This window comes from Malurus melanocephalus, unplaced genomic scaffold (assembly GCF_030028575.1).
Source record: "Malurus melanocephalus ecotype Western Australia unplaced genomic scaffold, MMel_1.1 scaffold_85, whole genome shotgun sequence".
Lineage (NCBI taxonomy): Eukaryota > Metazoa > Chordata > Aves > Passeriformes > Maluridae > Malurus > Malurus melanocephalus.
Genome location: NW_026623317.1, coordinates 1,023,354 through 1,042,756, shown reverse-complemented (window position 1 = coordinate 1,042,756; position 19,403 = coordinate 1,023,354). Strand labels below are relative to the sequence as shown.

The following is a 19,403-nucleotide window of genomic DNA, read 5'->3' as shown; positions in this document are numbered from 1 at the left end:
GAGCTCTGGCAGCCTCRGGGCCGGGACCATTCCCTGGGGAGCYTATAACCACATGGATCTTCTCACCAGTGGCCTTTGGAAGACATCTAGAAATCCTGGAGCAATTTAGAAGACAATGGCTTTAGAAGCAGCTGTCCTTTTTGGGTACAAACCCAAGCACGAATTGCCAGGGATCAGCTGCTCAGCCTCTCCAGCAGTGTGGTCACTCTCCTCTGTGCCAGAGTGGACACAGGGTGTGCAGGTGAGTGACCTGGAGGGAAAGAGCAGCTGCAGCATGAATCCAGTCATTTGGAAAGCACAAGGACCTCAGGCACTTCAGGTCCTCTGAGGGTTACTCCCTTTCTGCATGTCCCTCACAGGCCAAGCAAGAAATAGTTGTGGTTTAGTGGCTGAGGGGTGGGAGRACTCTGTGTGCTCAAAAAGCTCCTCAAGCTGCTCCTCTCTCTGTRCTGCCTGGTAATGGCAGAATCCTTCCTCTTCATCAGCTCAATCCCACAAAATCTTTAGTGTGTGCTTAACTTTCTGAACTCAGAGCAGTCCCTCTGATTTCTGCACAGCTACCCCTGGTGCAAAATTAAGTGTAGACATCAATCATTGCAGGACTGAGTCCCGAGTGCAGTATGGTGCATAGTTTCTCTTCAGGAAAGCATTTATTTCCTGAAGGCACCATTTCAGCTTAAAGTTTTCACAGATTTGGGTTATACTGAGTCWATTGGGAAGCAGAATTGAAGGACAACTAGAAATGTTCAAGATACACATTACTAAATACAATGTTTTCAAACTGGGGTGATAGACTCATAAAGGAATTCAGATGCCACAACAATATCTCAAAAAGAAGTGTCAAGAAATTTGTATTTTTCTATCTCAACTCAAATGACCAGGGTAATCATCTGGGTAGAAGAAGATTGAGGTTTATATTTCCTCTTTTCTTGAAAGTATGAATGTGAWTTTCAATTCCCAGCACCTTGAGGAAATTATATCTTAAACAATGGATTGTGGAATCCAGAAAGGTTGCATAAGGTCAGGTTTGTGAATTCAGGCCTCTTGTGATTTTAGTTACCACTTATAAATGTGAAATRTATGTTGAAAGTTACTAATTTAAAAAGAAAAAAAATATAGCAAGACATAAAGGGGGAAAAAATTTGAAAGTTAAAAAGAGAAGAATAAAGTATCGTATCACCAGGGTGTTTAGGAGCAAGGTCAGGACACTTAATAACAACTTGTGCTATGGCTGGAACAAACAATAAGATTTTTTTTCCCAAAGATCAATCTATGACAGTGKTGACTCCAAAGCAGGACTTTAAGGTACTCCCAGTGACTCAGTGTTAAATATTTATTATCATAGTTCTATAAAATTTTGCATGCATTGTATTTCTTGCTTGTTTTATCTAGCCGTCAAGGGACAGAGAGAATTCCATTATTTGCTTCCCCTTCCAAGCACATCAAACCTTATTTTTCATAATATCCCAATTAAGCCATAAGTCTCCCCAGTTTCCCATGGATTGTCACTAAATCCTATTGGTGCCAGTGCAGAAACCCCAGCTGAGTCTCACTGATATCAGTCAGAAAAGAGATGGGAAAAAAAAAAAATTACCAAACCCCAGAATTCTTATAATTACTGTAGTTAGCAAGACAGTCCTTAGTCAAGTTGCTCATGTTGAATTGCAACTTCCTTTTCTGCATTTGCATGATTGTCAATGGTTCTTATCTGTACGGTGTCATGCATATTGCCAGCATGACACAAATAAACGAGCTAATGAATAAATAATGGCAATCAATAGAAACAAACATAGGAYTGACTGACCTCCTCATTGTTCCCACTGAATGAGATGCCAAAGTAATCAAGCAGCATAAATTATAAAATATAAGTTCGGCATTAGAAAGTCATTGTTTCAGTGTTTTAAGGAAGATGTGGTGTGACTGTGGCAATGTACTGCCTATAAAACATTTACACAGGTTTGTTTTGCTTTCAGCAAATGTACATTTCTTCCCTCACTGAAGTATAAAATAAGTTTCCTGGTGCAGAATGGCTTCCAAAATCTTTCAAAATGGTTTCTACAAAATAAAGTGCTTGCAATTTTTTTTTTTATCATAATGAAATTTTCCCCTGTAAGAGGTTGGTGTGTCACAGAAAACCATTTTTTTGTCCATTTTACCAAGGATCTGAGGACTTGAAGACATGTACATTTGTCAACAGATGCTTTCTGCAAGTGGTGAATAGCAAAATACTACTGTGGAAGTTATTATTCTTGAAATAACATTGAAATAACTGTTTTCAACAGATRCACTTCTTCTGCTGCGTGCTTTTAAGCATTCTCACTCCACTTGAATTTTATATCACCCCATTCTTTTGTCCCTTTCACATAAACACATGGAAAGCCCTGTTTTCACTTGCAATGCTCGTCACAAACCAGCTCTTACTGAGTGACACCGGTGCTTCTCACAATTCCTTTATCTTCTTCCCATCACTAATGACCTATTGGTCATATATTTACGTGCAAGGAGAAACCCCTCTGAGAACCACAACAGCAGTGGAAGATTTTTGCAGCATTCAGCACAAAGGAACCTTGACTGCCCAGACTTACCACAAAGCAGATACGTTAAAAAACCACAACAAACAAAGAAAAAAACCCAACAAACAATCAAAAAACAAACCTCAAAAATAAAATCTCCAAGCACAAAGAACTGCGTGACTAAGGTGGCTTGCACATCCTCTTCGCCACTAGGTGCCAAATTGTGTTTTATTAGCCAAAGAAGGCACCAGTAGACAAAACCCAAAAGATTACAAAGGCCCACGTTGCAGCCATATTCTGCAGTGCCGTATGACAATTTACAATCTGTGTATATTGAGATAATACCACGGGGCACTTTTTCTCTAGTAGAATGCATATCTATTGTTAAATAACTGGTGACAAAGGCTGGCACATTATTAAAGGCTGGACTGAGTTCAGAATTTAATATTCCCCTCKCATTTCAAGCAATTTTCAATGTCCACAACTGTCATCCAACATTGTTTCCAAGTCGCAATTCAGTGGGAGAAAAATAGCGATCCACGTAGGGCTTCACAGTAACACATCTGTTACGTTATTTATCTTAAGTGTGAAGACAGGAATGAACCAACTTCCAGCCTCATGAATCAGAGCTGAGCATAATAGAAATTAAAGGGAGAAGAGAAAGGGACAGCATCTTTGTGTGAATGTAGGTTAATGGAATATCATGCGAAACTGCTTTTGCCAGAATTACTCTCTCTGATTGCTTCCAAGTCTACTTATCATGATGTAAATCAGGAGGAGTTTCATTAAGTGAATTGACTCACTTTGGCCCAAACAGCTGTAAAAGAGATCTAAATGAGGCACAGTATCACTGCGAGGGGTCAGTTGTCTGAAGCCTTTCATGATTAAAACGGTGGGACAAGCACTCCAACCTTTCAGACCTGAAATGTGTTTGTCTTACAAGGCAGCTGCCCAACACTGTATTTTCAAAAAACATTTCCTGCTTTACACTTCTGTATTTTGGGCCTTGCCCTTCCCACCCCTTGCCAGCAGTACCCTCACACAATTTCATGGAACTTCCTGTGGAGAAAAAAACCCCAAACTTTCTGAACTCTATTTCRCTTCGGGGCATCTAATCTTGAAAGTTATGTGTGCTGTTAAAAATTGGCTTTCAAATCACGGAACGAGGCCTTTAGGGATACTTTCTTGCTCTTTTTTTTTTTTTTCCTCCCTTCTTTATAAGAAGTTTCAGAGCTGCAGAGCCTCAAGCCAAAAGAAATAGTTGTACAGGCAAGTTTCCTACAGAACAAGAGGCATGCTGGGGTGCTTGCTGGAGGCTATTTTACCCTCCCGCATTCRCATGCCTCCCACAAGGATCCACGTAGCAGATATGAAAATGAGTACATGAACTCTTGGGTGAACTTTTAACGTTGTCCTCGCTTCCTCCTCTCATCTTGGCCATTTCAGGGAATTGTTGAATATTTTGGGTTGGAAGTGTTCCTAAAGATCATCCAGTTCCAATCCCCCTGCCATGGGCAGGGACACTTTCCTCTATCCCAGGTTGTTCTGAGCCCTGTCCAGCCTGGCCATGGACATTTCCAGGGATCCAGGGGCAGCCACAGTTGCTCTGTGCCAGGCCCTCCCCACCCTCACAGGGAATACTTTTTCCCTAAAATCTCATCTAAAACTTCTCCCTGCCAGCTTGAAGCCATCCCCATTTGTCCTCCCACTCCAGGCCATTTTTAAAAGTCTTTCTCCATCTTTTTTGTCAGCTCTCTTCAGGTACTAGAAGGGCACACTTAGGTCACCCTGAAGCTTCTGTTCCCCAGGCTGTACTGGGATGATGATTTTCACCTAACCAGGACTGGACTTTTTCAGAATGTTTTGATATTTATGGGAACAAAGTCATTTCAGTTCCTGATGTGGTTTGACCTGGCACTTGATGCTCGCTCACTTCTTCCCTCTCAGTGGGGTGGGGGAAAGAATTGTGGGGAAAAAGAAAAACCAGCAAAATTTGTGTGTTGAAATAAGGTTTGTTCATTAAGGCAGAGAATGAAAAGATAATAATAATGATAATAATGATGATGATGACATAATGATAATAGTAATAACAGTAATAACAACAAAAGAATTTGATACAGAAAAAGTGATGAAATTGTTCACTACCTGCCATCTTCTCACTGATAGGTATTTAGAAAACAGAGTTCTTCCCCACAGATTACCAGATCACTACTTTTTCTTGGTATATGCATGATAGAGAGAAGACTTTGCTTATGCTTGTATTAAAATTTCCCTTTTTTTTTTTTTTTTTCCCAAAGAGGACATTACACATATATGGAATATGCTCTTTCCTACAACCTAGGGCCAAAAGATCTCACTGCTTCTCTCTGGCATGACCTCCCCTGGCATTAAAAATAAAGCCTTGAAATTTTGCATTATAGCCCTGAAATGGTAAAATTCAGTTGGAGARGATGAAWGGATGCTGCCAGATTTCACTTYAAAAATGGTTTCTCAGAGATTCACRYAYAAAGGGAAACACCTAAATTAAGTATTTCACACACCAAACAGGCTGTTAGATAGTTTCACTTTGGTACTATTTTTATTATTTATTGTGGATTACAGCGCTGCCCCCAGTTGTGCCTCTGTAATTCCCTTTCCCTCTGCTCTCCTGACTCTGAGTGACTGCAAACAAAGGCTCTGGCCATGCCAGGCTTCACACCCACAGTGAATCTCACACCCTGCACGATTCCCCTCCAGACCCTGACTGCACACAGACCAACGCAGACCATGTGCCTGTGCCCACACCAGCACAACTGTACAGCTGGTGGGAAAGTTTAAGTCCTTGCTCATGTCTTTCTATACCATTTTTACTCTGAATCCACCAATTGTTTATTTTCCTGGTAGTTAAACCAGACATATTCCCAGGCTGGCAGAGTTTGCAGCCTTCACTGCTCTAAATATTGGAAGGGAAGCACAGAGGTCAGGTGTGAGATGTTTCTTAGTATTTCCCCATCCCTGTAACCCACAGGAACAGAAGATAAACTTTATTCCATACACTGTTGAGCCCTGGCACTATGCAGATAYATTTCTTGCCCCCAAGCTGCCAGATAGCAGCACAAGAACTGGGAAAATCCATTTCTTCACCTCCCGAGATCGCCCTATTTGCGTGGTGGTCTGTCCTGTATGAGTGAGCCASAGTACAAATATTTTATTTCCTTGTGCGTTGATCTCTAGTTTAGTTTTCCTGCACAGAAGGTTTTTCAAATGCACTTAAAGGGTATTAAGTTGTAGTTTCCTTACAACTCTCCAGTCAGGCTGCTGAGCAATTAATGGCATACTTTCTTTACAGAAACTCAAACCGAGACTCCAAGAACTAAATCAACCTAAGGTGAAGAAATTTGTTMTACCACAGCTAATTATCCAATGAAAACTCTCAGTTCAGCAATATATCTGCAAACAGAGTGCTTGGAAAGCCAAACCAGCATTTCAGTCTRCTTATAACATAAAGCTTCAATATAGCCAATGTTGTTAAGAGTTTTTTATGGTATACAGCATGAAGTTTTGGTCTTTAATTACTCCTTTAATCTTTGCTGGGCTTGTTCCTGAGAACAAGTTACACTCCTGCTTTTTACAGGATAAACAGCTTCCAGGAATACATCAGACTGCCACAGGGGTCAGAGAGTGCTTTTATTGARCACCACTCTATTTCAAACTAAATACTGACTGATCTGGTTTGGTTTAGTGGAAGCGTAATTAATGTAACTAATTAATGACTGACCACCCAAAAATGATTTCTTTTATTCTTTTTTCCTTTTTTTCCTCTATTTTTTTTCTTTTTTTTCTTTTTTTTCTGGTTTTTTTGGAGAGAGTAGTTACACACGTCCTCATTCGTTTCATGTGGCTCCCCTTCCACCTGCACAGGTCATTTGTTTGGAGGGTRGCTAAATCCCTAGATGTTAATATTAAAATTATGCTAAATAAATGTTAAATATGTGTTAATACATGGATAATGTTAAATTTCAAAAACATACTGAAGCTGCCCATTTGTGTTGTCAGATGGATGGCTCATAGGACTACAGCATTTATTTTATTTTATTACACTTTGAGGTGTTGGCCAGGGTCCAGGTGACACCTTGACTACTGCTACAAACCCACATGAGGTACTCAAAAATAAGGTATTTTCTCTGCAGTCCTCCAGTATGACAGGGAGACAGTTTATCTCACAATGACACCATTTGTTCCCAGGTTCTGGTAAACCATGGAACAACTATAGCTCTTTCCAAATACTTTCCAAAACTGGCTTGAGATTCTGGGCAATGAGAGAATGAGGCCTTGTTGCAATTATGGAGCTTCCAATAAGAACAAAACACTTTTATTTACCATATATCCCCAAGCCATCATTAGCAGAAGATAGACATCAAAGGAAAAAAAAAAACGATATTTACTAAATTTTTGATGTTTAATTCTGAAACAGATACCCCACTTGAAAATTGTCTAAATTTTTGCTCCCTGCATCTCAGCTTCCATTTTCAAGCAAAGGGTGCATGAATTCCTTCCTAAAAGAGGGTTCTGATCTGCAGAGATACCCCCTTGCAGACTTCACCTCTCCTTGGGACTCAAAAATTATCCTCATCCAGGAGGATTCCTCAGGACTAGAGAAATGCCAACAACCCTCGAGCACAGCAAATTAGAGCTATCCCCTTGCCTGCAACAAAATTTTTGGAAACTCAGTCACCCATTGGAAGGAAAGATGGCTTTTCCTGCCAGAAAGTCAATCATTCGTGCATAACTTTTGTTTTCTCAGAATCTGTAGCTCTTGTACAGTGATGGTTGACCTTCATGCCTGCGAGTGAAGCTTCRTGCATGTGGTTAGCTCTTAATTCTTGGACAAGGTTCTTGGACTGAGCYGTGGCTGGATAAAGATTTGACAGTTTGCTGGATGCTGACACTTCATCCTGCTTGGGCCAATGTCTGCCTGTTGTAAAGTCATTGTGCAACAGGAGAAAGTCACTGGTTGGTCACCAAAGGCACACGGACCACATCAGTTCCCTACATTGCATTGGATTGGGGTTTAGAGTGGTGCATGGCCAACATATTGGCTTTCTGGAACATTCTAAACTTCGTAGGGGGAGAAGTAATTAGAGGTTCTTACTCAGARGTGGCATATGAAGGAAGGAARRAAGGAAGGAAGGAAGGAAGGAAGGAAGGAAGGAAGGAAGGAAGGAAGGAAGGAAGGAAGGAAGGAAGGAAGGAAGGAAGGAAGGAGAAAAATATTTGTAACATGGTAAACTGCGACTTTTCATTGAAGAATTTTGGCTAAGAAAATAGATAAAATGAGTCTGACAAAATAAAAGATGAAATGAAAGTCATGGAAGCAATGTCACAAAAGTGTATGCTGATAGCTGATAGATTAATTGCCTTGAGAGTAGTGAATGCAAAAACTGTAAGACATGAGGCTTAGTAGACCACGTTACTTATTCAATGATTGTATATCCCTCTGAGCACAAATCCATGACAGTTCTGGAATCACATGGAAAATAGKCTGTGCAACTGCACTAAAGATTAAAATGTATAAAGTTTGTCYCATACWGCAGGCCAAGCGGCCYGTGATCAGCTTATTTGAATTGCTGKGKCTAACTGAGCTCATGAATGATTTGTGTGTTTATTCAAATGAGCTTTTAACTCCAAGACCAGCCTTCCCTGCAGAGTGGYCTGAATGGTGGTCATCAATACTTTGTGTAGGTACTTTTATCCTTAGAAATTGTTTGCATCCTGGTACTGATTTTTTCAAAATGATTTATTTATAGGCATTCACTAAACAGCTTTGATCAAGAGTTTCTGGAGTATGAGACATTSGTGAATGGCACCTACTCACTACAAAATGTACATTATGTGTCATGTTTTGCTTCAGTCATGGGGTACTCCCCTCAGACTGGTCAGTTTAAATGCAATTAGTGACTGGATGGCTGAAGAATAAAGACCCATTTTGAATCATGAATGACATATAAATATTCAGAAAAGCTTCTTTTGGGGAACACAAGGGACCTGAAAACAGACTCAGAACAGACTGCGGTCATTCATATACTCATGAATAATGTTAYGAGACCTCCGAGGAGCAGAGGAGTATGTCCACATACTAATATGTGCCTAACCTCATTTTATTATTCCRAGGGCTCTAATCTAACTCAGAGGGAGATCATTTACATGAAAGAGTCATTAGATAAAGTGCACAAACAGCCTTTGAAAGAGAGATGAACACACAGACCTACCTCCTTTCCAAAGCAGGTATCTGACATGATGAATTTGAGAGCCCTGCACTCAACTGATGTCTCTTTCAGACTCAAATGAAAAAAAAAAAAAAAAAAATCAGGAATCATTTTTTCATTGGCTTCACCATTATTTCAACCAGAAAAAGAGTGCTAAATTTAATGTAGTGCAATCTGGTGTCTGCTGAGCTCCCTGTAGGAGCCACAAGGTCTATTTTGAATCTGTTAAGGTAAACATGAGCTCAGACCTGGGCTTCACACGGAGCCCTGTGCCCCAACAAGTACGCCTGCTAGCTTCATTTATAAAGGWTGTGAAATATCAGTAGCTTTTCCTTCTTCACCTGCCTTATAAAGAAAGAAAGAAAGGACTCTGGTGTTATAAAACGTTACTGGATTTTAGAACAACTGCAGAAGAAGAAAATTAGATACAGGGAAGTCTGTGGAGGTTTTTTTTTTTATCCTAAAGAAGTCATTGATGGAGTTCACACTTATTCAATATTTGCTGGCAGTTCAGGTGATATTTTCTGAGCTGAAATTTTGACTCTGTTCTGAGGAAAGGTWCAACTCAGCATGATTGAGCAGGTTCTATCAAAACAAAGTGATACAGCCAGGGATACAGCCAGCACTCACCTGACTGCAAATGATGTCTCTGTCTAGATACCCATGAAAAATGGCAGTGCAGAGAAGCAAACCTTTAAAAATCAGAGTCCTGCCAACAGGAGGCAATTGAGATCTGTAATATGCAGTCGTCTGTTGAGTCACTTCCAAAGCTTTTTTCCCTCATCAGAGGAAATCGAGGGTTAAATGCTAACCTTCTTATCAAACTGTGAAATAGTAATTAAAAAAAAACAAAAAAAAAACCCCAACCAACAAACCCAACCCACATGACAGCACTTTTGGGGCCAAACTTCCCAAGGGTTGTGATGATAAGATTATGATAAGGATATCTAGAAAAGAAATAATCTAAACTAATGAGATTAAGCAGGGTGAGATCATCCATTGATGAATTTATCCCACGACCAAGAACAATGTAATGGGATTAATGACAAGGATTTTTGATGATAATAAGATGTGGGCTGATGCCTGAGAGAAAGTTCAGTGGTTGCAACAACTGCAGCGAGTCCCATGTGAAAAGAAAACACAGTAAAGCTTAATTGGCAAAACGCCTTGTGGTGAAGAGACGCCTTCRCTGTCATTTTATGGGAAAGCTCTACAGAATTTGACAGAAAAGTGCAATCCTTCTTTCAGTATTACTTTTTTCTTTCTGACTGGCTTATCTAAATTAAATGGAAACTCTGTGTCCTCGGCAAAGCTTTTTGTCGAGCTGAAGCATCCTCACAAAGTCACCTTACGTGCTAATGGATGGAGGACTTTGGACAGACTCCTGTCTGAACTTCATCACCTGGGGACATTTCCAGGAGAAATTCCTTCAGGAACACCTAAAGGCTGTGTGATACAGAGAAATCCCCCATGATCAGGGAGATGCTGGTCTCAGGGTGCAATTCATCTCACCTGAACAGGGGCTGGTCACCCCAGGTCGGCTGGGGTTGGTGATGAGAAATGGGGTGTGCTGAGAAATGGGGTGTGCTGAGAAATGGGGTGTGCTGTAGGAGTTCATTTCACCATCACCAGAAGTTTGATTTGGGATGGTATCATTGGTCTTAGAAAACATTTATCTTTTTGACCTCAGAGTGGAAACAGAGGGACTCATTCAAGAATCCAGCTGTATTTAYTCAGGTGATAACAAAGGATTGTTCTGTGACTTGCCTCTTTTTCTCCAACATATACTAGGTAAACTTGATCAATGTGATTAATTCTATCAGTGAAGAATATTGCTGAAAAAAAAATACCCAAATCTTTATATTTCTGACTGCAAAATCTGTGAAATAATCCTACAAAAGCTCCTTGTCTGATAAATAGAAAGACACCATTTTGCTTCTGAAAAAGAAAAACTGAGAAAAAACGATAACATAACACTAACAAAGCCCTAAAAATATTGGACAGCTGAACTCAGAGAGACTCTGCAACTTAATTGTCCTATTTTATTCATGGGGAAACACAGATGTCGAAAGATGACATGGTGAGCACTGTGAAATTATTGGTAATAATTTTTAGGAAGTTCTTCTACTGGGACTCATCAGTTAGAGGAGCATCAACATATAAAATATAACTATGTCCTCTCCAAAGCAGAATGGGGGACTCCTAAAACACTCGGTTTTATTGGAATCCGTTCAACAAAAAGGCACAGTAGCAAGTAGCAGTCAGAGAGTGCATACAGCTACATAGACAGCAAAAGGAAAAAAAAAATCTTGGCATTTATGTGCTTTGAAATTTTTCACATAACTATSTTTTCATAAAGAGAGGTCACTCAGACTCTGTTGAGCCCAAATGATGTACCTGAAACAGCTCATGTACAGAGTACTTTCAGGGAATCTGTTTTACTCTTTTCAATTATTATATTTATGTTTGTGTTCCTCACATGTACCTAAAATTCCGCATTTTTTTTTATTGTCTTTGCTTGAATTTAGACGAAACCCTGTTCTACAAATAATTGATGTTTTTAAACTGAGAAATCCTATGTACATACTTGCTTGCATCTGGATTTMAGCCTGATCATCTCTAAAATAATCTTATTATTAATCCTAAAGTATTTGCAACTCTGTCACCCATTAACTTTTTATGGTATGTAAACACTTCATGTTTTACTGACATATTCAGAAAACACGTACAGAGGGACTAACTAGGTATGGGAGCAAGGGAGATATCCTTAACTTGTAATTTCCTGTTGTGGTAAATCATACCTGTTCTGCATCTTTATGACCTCCTTCCATCTCAAAATGTTRCCACATTACGTTTCTGTTAACTTATGCACCTTGAATGTTGGAAAAACTACCTTAAAAATCAATAAAAAAATGCAATGGTACTGCATCAGTCTGCATAACGGAGGAGTCTCTATTGAACAAACAAGCTAAAACAGAACTGCACCATGTTGTGATTGATTGAAGACATCAATCAGAAAATTAAAAGTAAGGGCTTTTTTTTTTTTTTTTTTTTTTTTGCTCCAGTCTTAGTTATTACCAGTAGCTTAATTTAAAGAGGGCTTGTTTTGATTTTATCTGTAGTCCTGTAAAGAGGCTGCCAGTGCAAGGAGTGATCCTGTCTTGTATTGTTTCCATAAACATGGGCTACACRTGATTATCCTAAATGCATTATCCTGAATGACCAGACACTGCCACAAAATAAGTCCACTTCTCAGAAAACATAGGTAAGAATATCTTTTGTTTGTTTGGTTGGTTTGGATTTGGGGGTTTGTTTTTGTTTTTGGTTTTTAGGTTGGTTGCTTGATTTTTTTTTTTTTTTTCCCACCATGGGGAAGAGTTTGTAACAGGGGAAGCCTAAAGTCATCCCTCCCCAACACAATCTATGAGACTCAACTAAGGGACCTGTTGGCCCAGGGCTGCACAACTTTAACAGCTTTTGCTGGGTTTTTCTTCTCTGCATTTGTGCAAACCCTTCATGATCCCAGTCTAGATTACATCTGACTTCTCAAGGAAGTAACTCACTGTGCTGTGCTGATTTCAACCCCCATGTAAGTTCGCATTTGAAGGCAGAATTTTACAGGGAAGGTAAAATTTTGAAAATAAAGTCCTCACAGGGCCATCAGAATGGATTAAAATTTGAACAGAGAGGAAACCATAATGTCAGTGGCGGGACTATCAAACAGTAGAGAACAGAAAATTTCAAGGCCAGCGTGGATATTTATTTTTTTTCTTTTCTTCTGAATTTTGTTGTATGTCTGGGAATAAAATATCTTCTCCAAGAATCCAGAATCCAGTTTATCATTTTTGTAAATATGGTAACTTGATTCTTAGCTCATCTTACACACGGCAGATAAACAAGCAATCATAAACTATGYCATCATAAATAAAAGCATTATTCAGCTCAGACAATGAAAACCAATCAATAGAGGACACTCATCCCCAAMGAAAGAAACTGCTAATGCTCTGTGGTTCCTGCTGGATACTCTGTCATTGTATTTTAAAACCACAAGGAATTCCCTGTGTCATCAGCAATGACCACTTTATTGCTGGTGAGTTAGGAAATCAGGAGGGCAAAGGTGCATTTGAATTCCGGGGGCTCATTCATTTAGCCCRTCTTCCAATGTGAAAGATCACCTGGGTTCCTTGTGACTTTGGACAGGTTCAGAGAAAAAGAATTGGGACTTTACTGCGGTTCAGCATACACATGATACCAGAGAATGGTAGGGTTTGTTCTTCCAACAACAACAAGAAAATTAAGAGCTGATTACCAGCAGAAAAAAAAATTAAAAAAATACTGAGCKGATTAGCAGTCACATATTTATGTCTATTCCTCTGGTTGTTTCAGTCAAAAATTGWAGCCCCAAGGAAAACTTCACTAATTTTTCAAGTAGTGCTACACTTCTTAATATTTCCTAGATTGAATACACCCTTTTTTTAAAGAGTAATTTTTTCTGTTTCAAAGTAGCTGTATTCATTTTTCATGAGACAAGCTTTTTGAACATGAAGGGTTCCAACTTGAAATGAATAATTTTATCTATATTTAAAAAAGCTATTTCATTCAACTTGAAAACCCATATTACACCCCCCAACCCCCTCACCCCAGTATTTTTTTATAGGGTGAAATATTTTTAATGAATAAGAACTTCCAGCAAACTGAAAAATAGATACCAGAATTGTGCATTTCTACTGTTTGTCCCATGATGAATACTATGCTGACTTCTATCAGATGCATTAAATCAGTCTCATTTMGTCCAAAAGTGATCAAACTTCATTTAAACAAAGCAATTCCTTTTGAAAGTGTTAGAAGGGAGAAGAACAACAAATTCAAATCATTCATTTCTCTCTTGCTTAATGAATTATTGATTTGTGCTTCCCTTTTGAATGATAGCGCTCTGATGCGATAAACATTGATTCAAATCTTTATACAAATATTGTATATCATCAGTGTGTTATGGAAACAGAACAATACATCCTCAAATGGAGCTGAAGGGTTGGAATGCCATGAAAAAAMCCACCATGAGGTGCCACAGCTGTGTGCATGTATGTGGACATGTAAAACAGAAACTGGAAATTAAAGCAATAAATAAATATATATAAAAGTAATTAATTAATTAATAATAAAGAAATGAAATCTGGGGTGGGGGGTGTAAGACGATGCAGAATTATAGAAAGTTTATGTTTGGGTTGAAGCTGAACAGACAACCTTGGAGATGAAAAATAATTACTTTTTGCTGCTAGTAATTCTTCCAAGTTGACATTTCCTGCARTCACGGGTGCAGAGCTGTCACAGGTTTGAACCGAGAGCCCTCTCACACCCTGCCTGTGTTCAGCAGTTTAGCTCTGTGCACAGCTATTCACAGCAACGGGAGCTACACAGCCAAAAGACAAAAGAAAAGTGCTGAGAGCGGTAAACACATAGATAATCCTGTCCACCAAACAATTTTGCATTTCCTTTATGCACCATTTATTGCAGACAAAAAAGCTGCTGAGAGATTTACGTCAAAGTGATTTCCACAGCTCAGCTGCTCGAGTCTGGGGAGATGATTGAAGCGCTGAGCTACACTTTCCCGGGGACCATTGCATCCCCCTGTTCCTGCCATGCYTATGGGAGAGATCTCACACTCTCTTCCTCAGACAAGTTAATTTCTAGCATCAGCTGGGTGGGTTTTGGCAGCCTGGATGATGGRAAAGTTCCTGGAGAGATGAAGGGATGAATCTCTTTCTGCTTTGTCTTGGGCAGCAGAACCCAACCCTGGTTGCTCCTCCTGCCACACCCAAAGCGSACAGGCTGGGAAGGTGTTCCACCATCCTTCCTCTGATATCCATGGGAGAGGTAGCTCTGCTTGGTGCACAGAGAGAGCCAAAATAGTCAGTTCTTTCACAACACAACCCAAAACATCCATATTTGAGGGAAAACATTCATACAAAAACCCTCAAATGAGTACGGCTGCACCAGGACAAGTGTTCGTGCTATTCTGCACTTTCACAGCAAATTAGTCTTGCAGCTAATGATCTATAACTATCACCCACCAGGGCAGCATTGAGGTTTTGCCTACGAGGCCACRAAGGGTGAGGTCTAAATCAGCATTCAGGGATTAACCAGAGCCAAACACGCAATCTCATCTCAACAAATTGCAAAGTGGGACCAGGGTGACGCGGAAGCTCCTTCTCTCTCTCCCGTCACAAGTATCACACCCAGTGTGGGCACTGTCATTTATCCTCCTGTRTGACAACAGCAGGACACAATTCCTTAGGGTAGGAAACAATCTGGCTTTCCTGGGACCACTCTCAAAGGCAACATGGCCAATTTTATTGTAAAACCCTGGCTCTGTGGTGCATCTGYAGGTAGAAGCTATGATAAAATAAACCAGGCTAGGTAAGGTGTGCAAATAAACATTTCCAAATAAATTTGCAAACAATATATATATTTTTTTTTTCTATACACGTGCTTTTGTGCAAGGTTCTGCTCTTTTAAAGTGCCTCTCTGTGGGCTCAATAGAATAAGACTACCCTGAAAATTTCTGCATGAGGCTGCTTCCCAGGAGTAGGTGGCTAAATCAGAGTTGAAACTTTTGCTTCTCCTAGTCTCAACAGAATCAGGCATCTTATTTCTATCACTCAATAAAAATTAGTTCTCCATTCCCAGAAAACGTTTCTAGTATTAATTTAGAGAATGAAACACTTTTTTGTGGTTATCAGTAAAAAACCCCAAACAGTCCATTTAAAACCTATTAGCAAACATAAGAGGGCTAAAGAAGGCATAATTAATGGAWTTTTTTTTCTCTTTCCACATATTTAACAGTGTTTTGGAACACRATCCATAACATACACAGCTCTGATTGTAAGGAGTTAGATCAACATCCTGCCCCAGTGCTCTTACATATGGAGTGGGAAAACGAAACTTGAACCTTCAGTTTACAAGTAGCTGGGGGAAAAAAAAAAATTAGATCACAGGGTTGAAAACTTGCAATTATTATGGCATTTGCATTATGACAAATTTAAAACTGGTATTCTAGGTTACGGACAGTGCTATAAAGCTGGTATTCTACGCTGTGTATTGCAAGCTCATTTAAAATGTACTCTTCCACGACATGATGAGAACACAAATTATAATTAGGAAAGTAACCCAAGCAGAAAATTAGTCTGGAAGACTAGTCTGAATGTGCTCCTGCAGACAAAGCCACCCTGTGTCCTAACTTTACTGTCTCGGTGTAGGGAGAGATTGATGCAGAAGATAAAGACAGATAYGGCTTTCCGGGAGGGGGAAAAAAAGAAAAGGCTTTGCAAGTATGATCCATGGTGTTTCAGTTGTGCAAACACACACAAAGAAAAGCCCCAGCAGATCCCATCTTTGCAGAGTTACTCACAGCACAGCCTGCCCCAGCTGCACTGCACAGGTCTGTACCTGGGGTTTTGTTCCCATAATCCCATTCACAGGCAAAACCCCACATTTACCAGCACAGATAAGGTCTGCTGACCCCATCCTGAACCCAGAGCCTACTTGCACCAAGTGAATGTACTAACGTTTGTAACCAACAAAGGGTTAGCTGTAATGGTAATGATCTGAGAGAAAACAGGGTTCAAAATTTCATTATGAAACAAAAGGACTCACAGAAACCCCAGAACTCAAAAAAGTGAAAACGCCAAAAGTTCTCGCTACTGCTAAGTCATCARCCATATAAATGATTTTAAAAAACTTATAAGCAAACAAGATACGTATCTCAAAACATTTGCATTTGAGGTTGTTTTTTTTCTGGAAATGTTTTGTGGAGTTCAGAAGCCAAATGGTTCCCTACAATTCAGTTGGTATCTCTGTACTTTATCTAGACACACTGGAAAAAAWCCACCTTTTGGAAAATTATACCTACCTCTCAGGTGTCTCTTCCTGTGGGAAGACACTGGYAACACTAGACACTGGTAACATTGTACTCAAATGAAAGGTTTATAATTTTACATTAAAACTTATTTGCATGATTTTCTATTAAAAGTTTCCTTGTATTTTCTGTAAGAGTGAGTTTTCTTGAGGTAACTGTTGCTAATTCCTTTTATGGCTTCCGTGTGCCTTACAGGACTCAGGAGATTTATCCTCATTTAGAAAAAGACCAAAAGGAAAGCAAAAAAATCTGCTGATGCAAGGAGCCAGATTAACAGTTGCCCTAAAAAAAAATAAGTTATGAACTAAACAAAACAAGAGGAACAGAATCTATAAGAGAGGGACAAAAAATTAAGGAAGAGTGTTCTTCCTGCGTTTTGTGGGACAGAAGTTACTTAGGGCATCATTTGAAGACACCAAAATATATTCAACCCAACCTAGGCTTAGATCCAAATCCATCTCCTTGGCTCTGCAAAAACCCAGATCATCTACAGGAGATCCTGCTGGTCACTGGGGCTCTGMCACATAAATCTAATCAGTACATTTTATTTTATTTCATCTCACACTCACCAGCCAGTCAGAGCATCTCACTTCAGCAGTGGAACGGTGTGGAGATTCAACCTCTGGTTGGTGACAATGATAAGAAATCCAAACAGGGAAAAGCTCCAGGAGGAATTTCTTGGACCTGAATGACAGAGCAGATTGATTAGGGTTAGTTTTTTTCCCTCTTTCAAAGGCTGTGGAGATTTTAAGTTTACTTATTTCACATTATTTTATATGTAAATTTAAAAAATTTTCACTCTGCATCCAATTTGTCTGACAGCTTAGGAAAAAGGAATGATGAGTTCACATACAATGCATGGTCCGAGAGGGTGTGTGTGAGTTTAGTGTACATTTGAATCCACTCCTGGTCAGAATATTTCCCAGGAGTAGTGTTTAATACAGGCTTCAATAATGTGTGTCTGTTCTKTTGGAGGTGATTTAAAACCATGCCTGGTGTAAGCACATGTTTATTAACTGTTGTTCAGGGCACAGGTATTTCCTGAACCGGTCTGTAGAAGAAGCCAGAATTTTTCTTAACCAAAATCAAAACTCAAAGTAATGGCTTATATTTGAAAAGCAAATAAACACACTTGGGGTCAAAGCTGCTCCTTTAAACTTCATCACTGGGGTATGTGTTGTGGATTTACAGTGCCCATTTTAAAAACTTTTAGGCATAGGATTTTTTTTTTTTTGTGTGTGTTCAAAATGTGAAAAACATTTCTAGAAGAGCACCTCTATAAAGAGAGAATTGGAAAAGGAATACAAATCTATGTTTATTGCTTGTCAGAGCCCTCATRTAGGATTTAGTTTTAATGAAAAGGAAGAAATACACAATCATCAAAAACAAAACCAGCAGTGATGATGGAGACGATTTGGGCAACGTAAAGTTTTTTTTTTTTTTTACTGATTCCTGAATTTTCATTCTTTATATATTTTCAGAGAATCTACTTATAGAAAGTATCTACATATTATGAGCTAACAAAATTTCAAAACTCTGGTTTGGTGACACTCACGGGATATTTAACACTTTCCCAAACTGTGACAGAATTTATATTCATGGATATCTTTCAAAAACCTAATTTCAAGTTTAAAAATACTGACTCACAGGCTTSTTGAAATGTGTGAGAAACGTCCTATAGAACATGCATAAGATGACAGGAATAAAGGCGTCGGGTTAAAAAAAATATGTGGAGAAATAAAAACCCACCAGGAAAGGTATAAATTTGWTTTGCTCATGTCAAACTGCCCTGATCATCCTGAAACCTCCTTAGGTGAGGTTTCCACCTGAAGTGTGYCTTATTTTGTACAGACTTACTGAGCTGGAACTCCAAAAGTCCAATTTAACAATCCCTCAGCTGAGGATGCACGTGCTAGGATGTAGCCAGCAAGAGGGAAACTTGGGTTTAGGATCTGATTATTGAACCAGACTACRTCACTTTGTAAAAGTTCTTGGAGCTCCCTGAGTCCAAGAAGCAGGATACACATTCCCATGGAAAGTATTTTACATGTAGGAAGCATTCAGAGTACCTGGTGCATGTCATATTGACCTGGATTCAGGAGATAGCACAGTATCTGATTTTTTTAATGAACCAAAACCCCAAATAAAACTCAGCCAAAATTAATTTAAGTACTAATCAGAATAGTTGAAAGTAAAAAAAAAAAAAAAAAAAAAAAAAAAGAGTAAAGTATTTATGGAGCAACTCTTGCAGTGGTGCTTGCAGACAGCAAGGCAGAAACAAACCTGTTTTTTGCCAAAAAGCTGCTTATCATCTGAACTTCTTTGCAGAAATTTAGAAATTACTGGGTAACTCAGYAGCTTTCTGAAAGCTCGAGAAATCATTCTACAACATTTTCTGGCTATTTTTCCGTCACTTGGTTCGACTGAAGAAATTAGAAATTCTGCTTTYCTGGGCTTTTCAGCACCTCCTCCTTTCAGCCCTCCTACAGATTAAAAATGGTAKGAAACAGCAAGACTGGCCAGGAGAAGGAATATGCAGAAACACGTCTCAGAGCCTCAGGCTTTCAGAMTCCCAAAGACAGGGATGAAAGCTCYAGACTMGTGTGCAGCCGTGCTGAGGTGGGGTAGCCCCAAGACTCTGTGTAGTGTCCAGCTGGAAAATCATCCCTTCAATCTGAAACTCCCAAGCTGTTCCCTTCTGCCTCCCCTTCACTGCCCAACTCCCCCAGA

General features: G+C 39.4%; 1 long non-coding RNA gene across 1 annotated transcript in view; it reads right to left on the bottom strand.

Annotated features, from left to right (window-relative positions):
* Positions 1-17,348, bottom strand: part of LOC130574519 (uncharacterized) — a 247,782-nt gene extending 230,434 nt beyond the window's left edge. The window contains exon 1 of the long non-coding RNA XR_008965442.1: positions 17,243-17,348. This is a non-coding gene — a long non-coding RNA (uncharacterized LOC130574519). The remainder of the gene's footprint in view (positions 1-17,242) is intronic.
* Between the last annotated feature and the right edge of the window lie 2,055 nt (positions 17,349-19,403).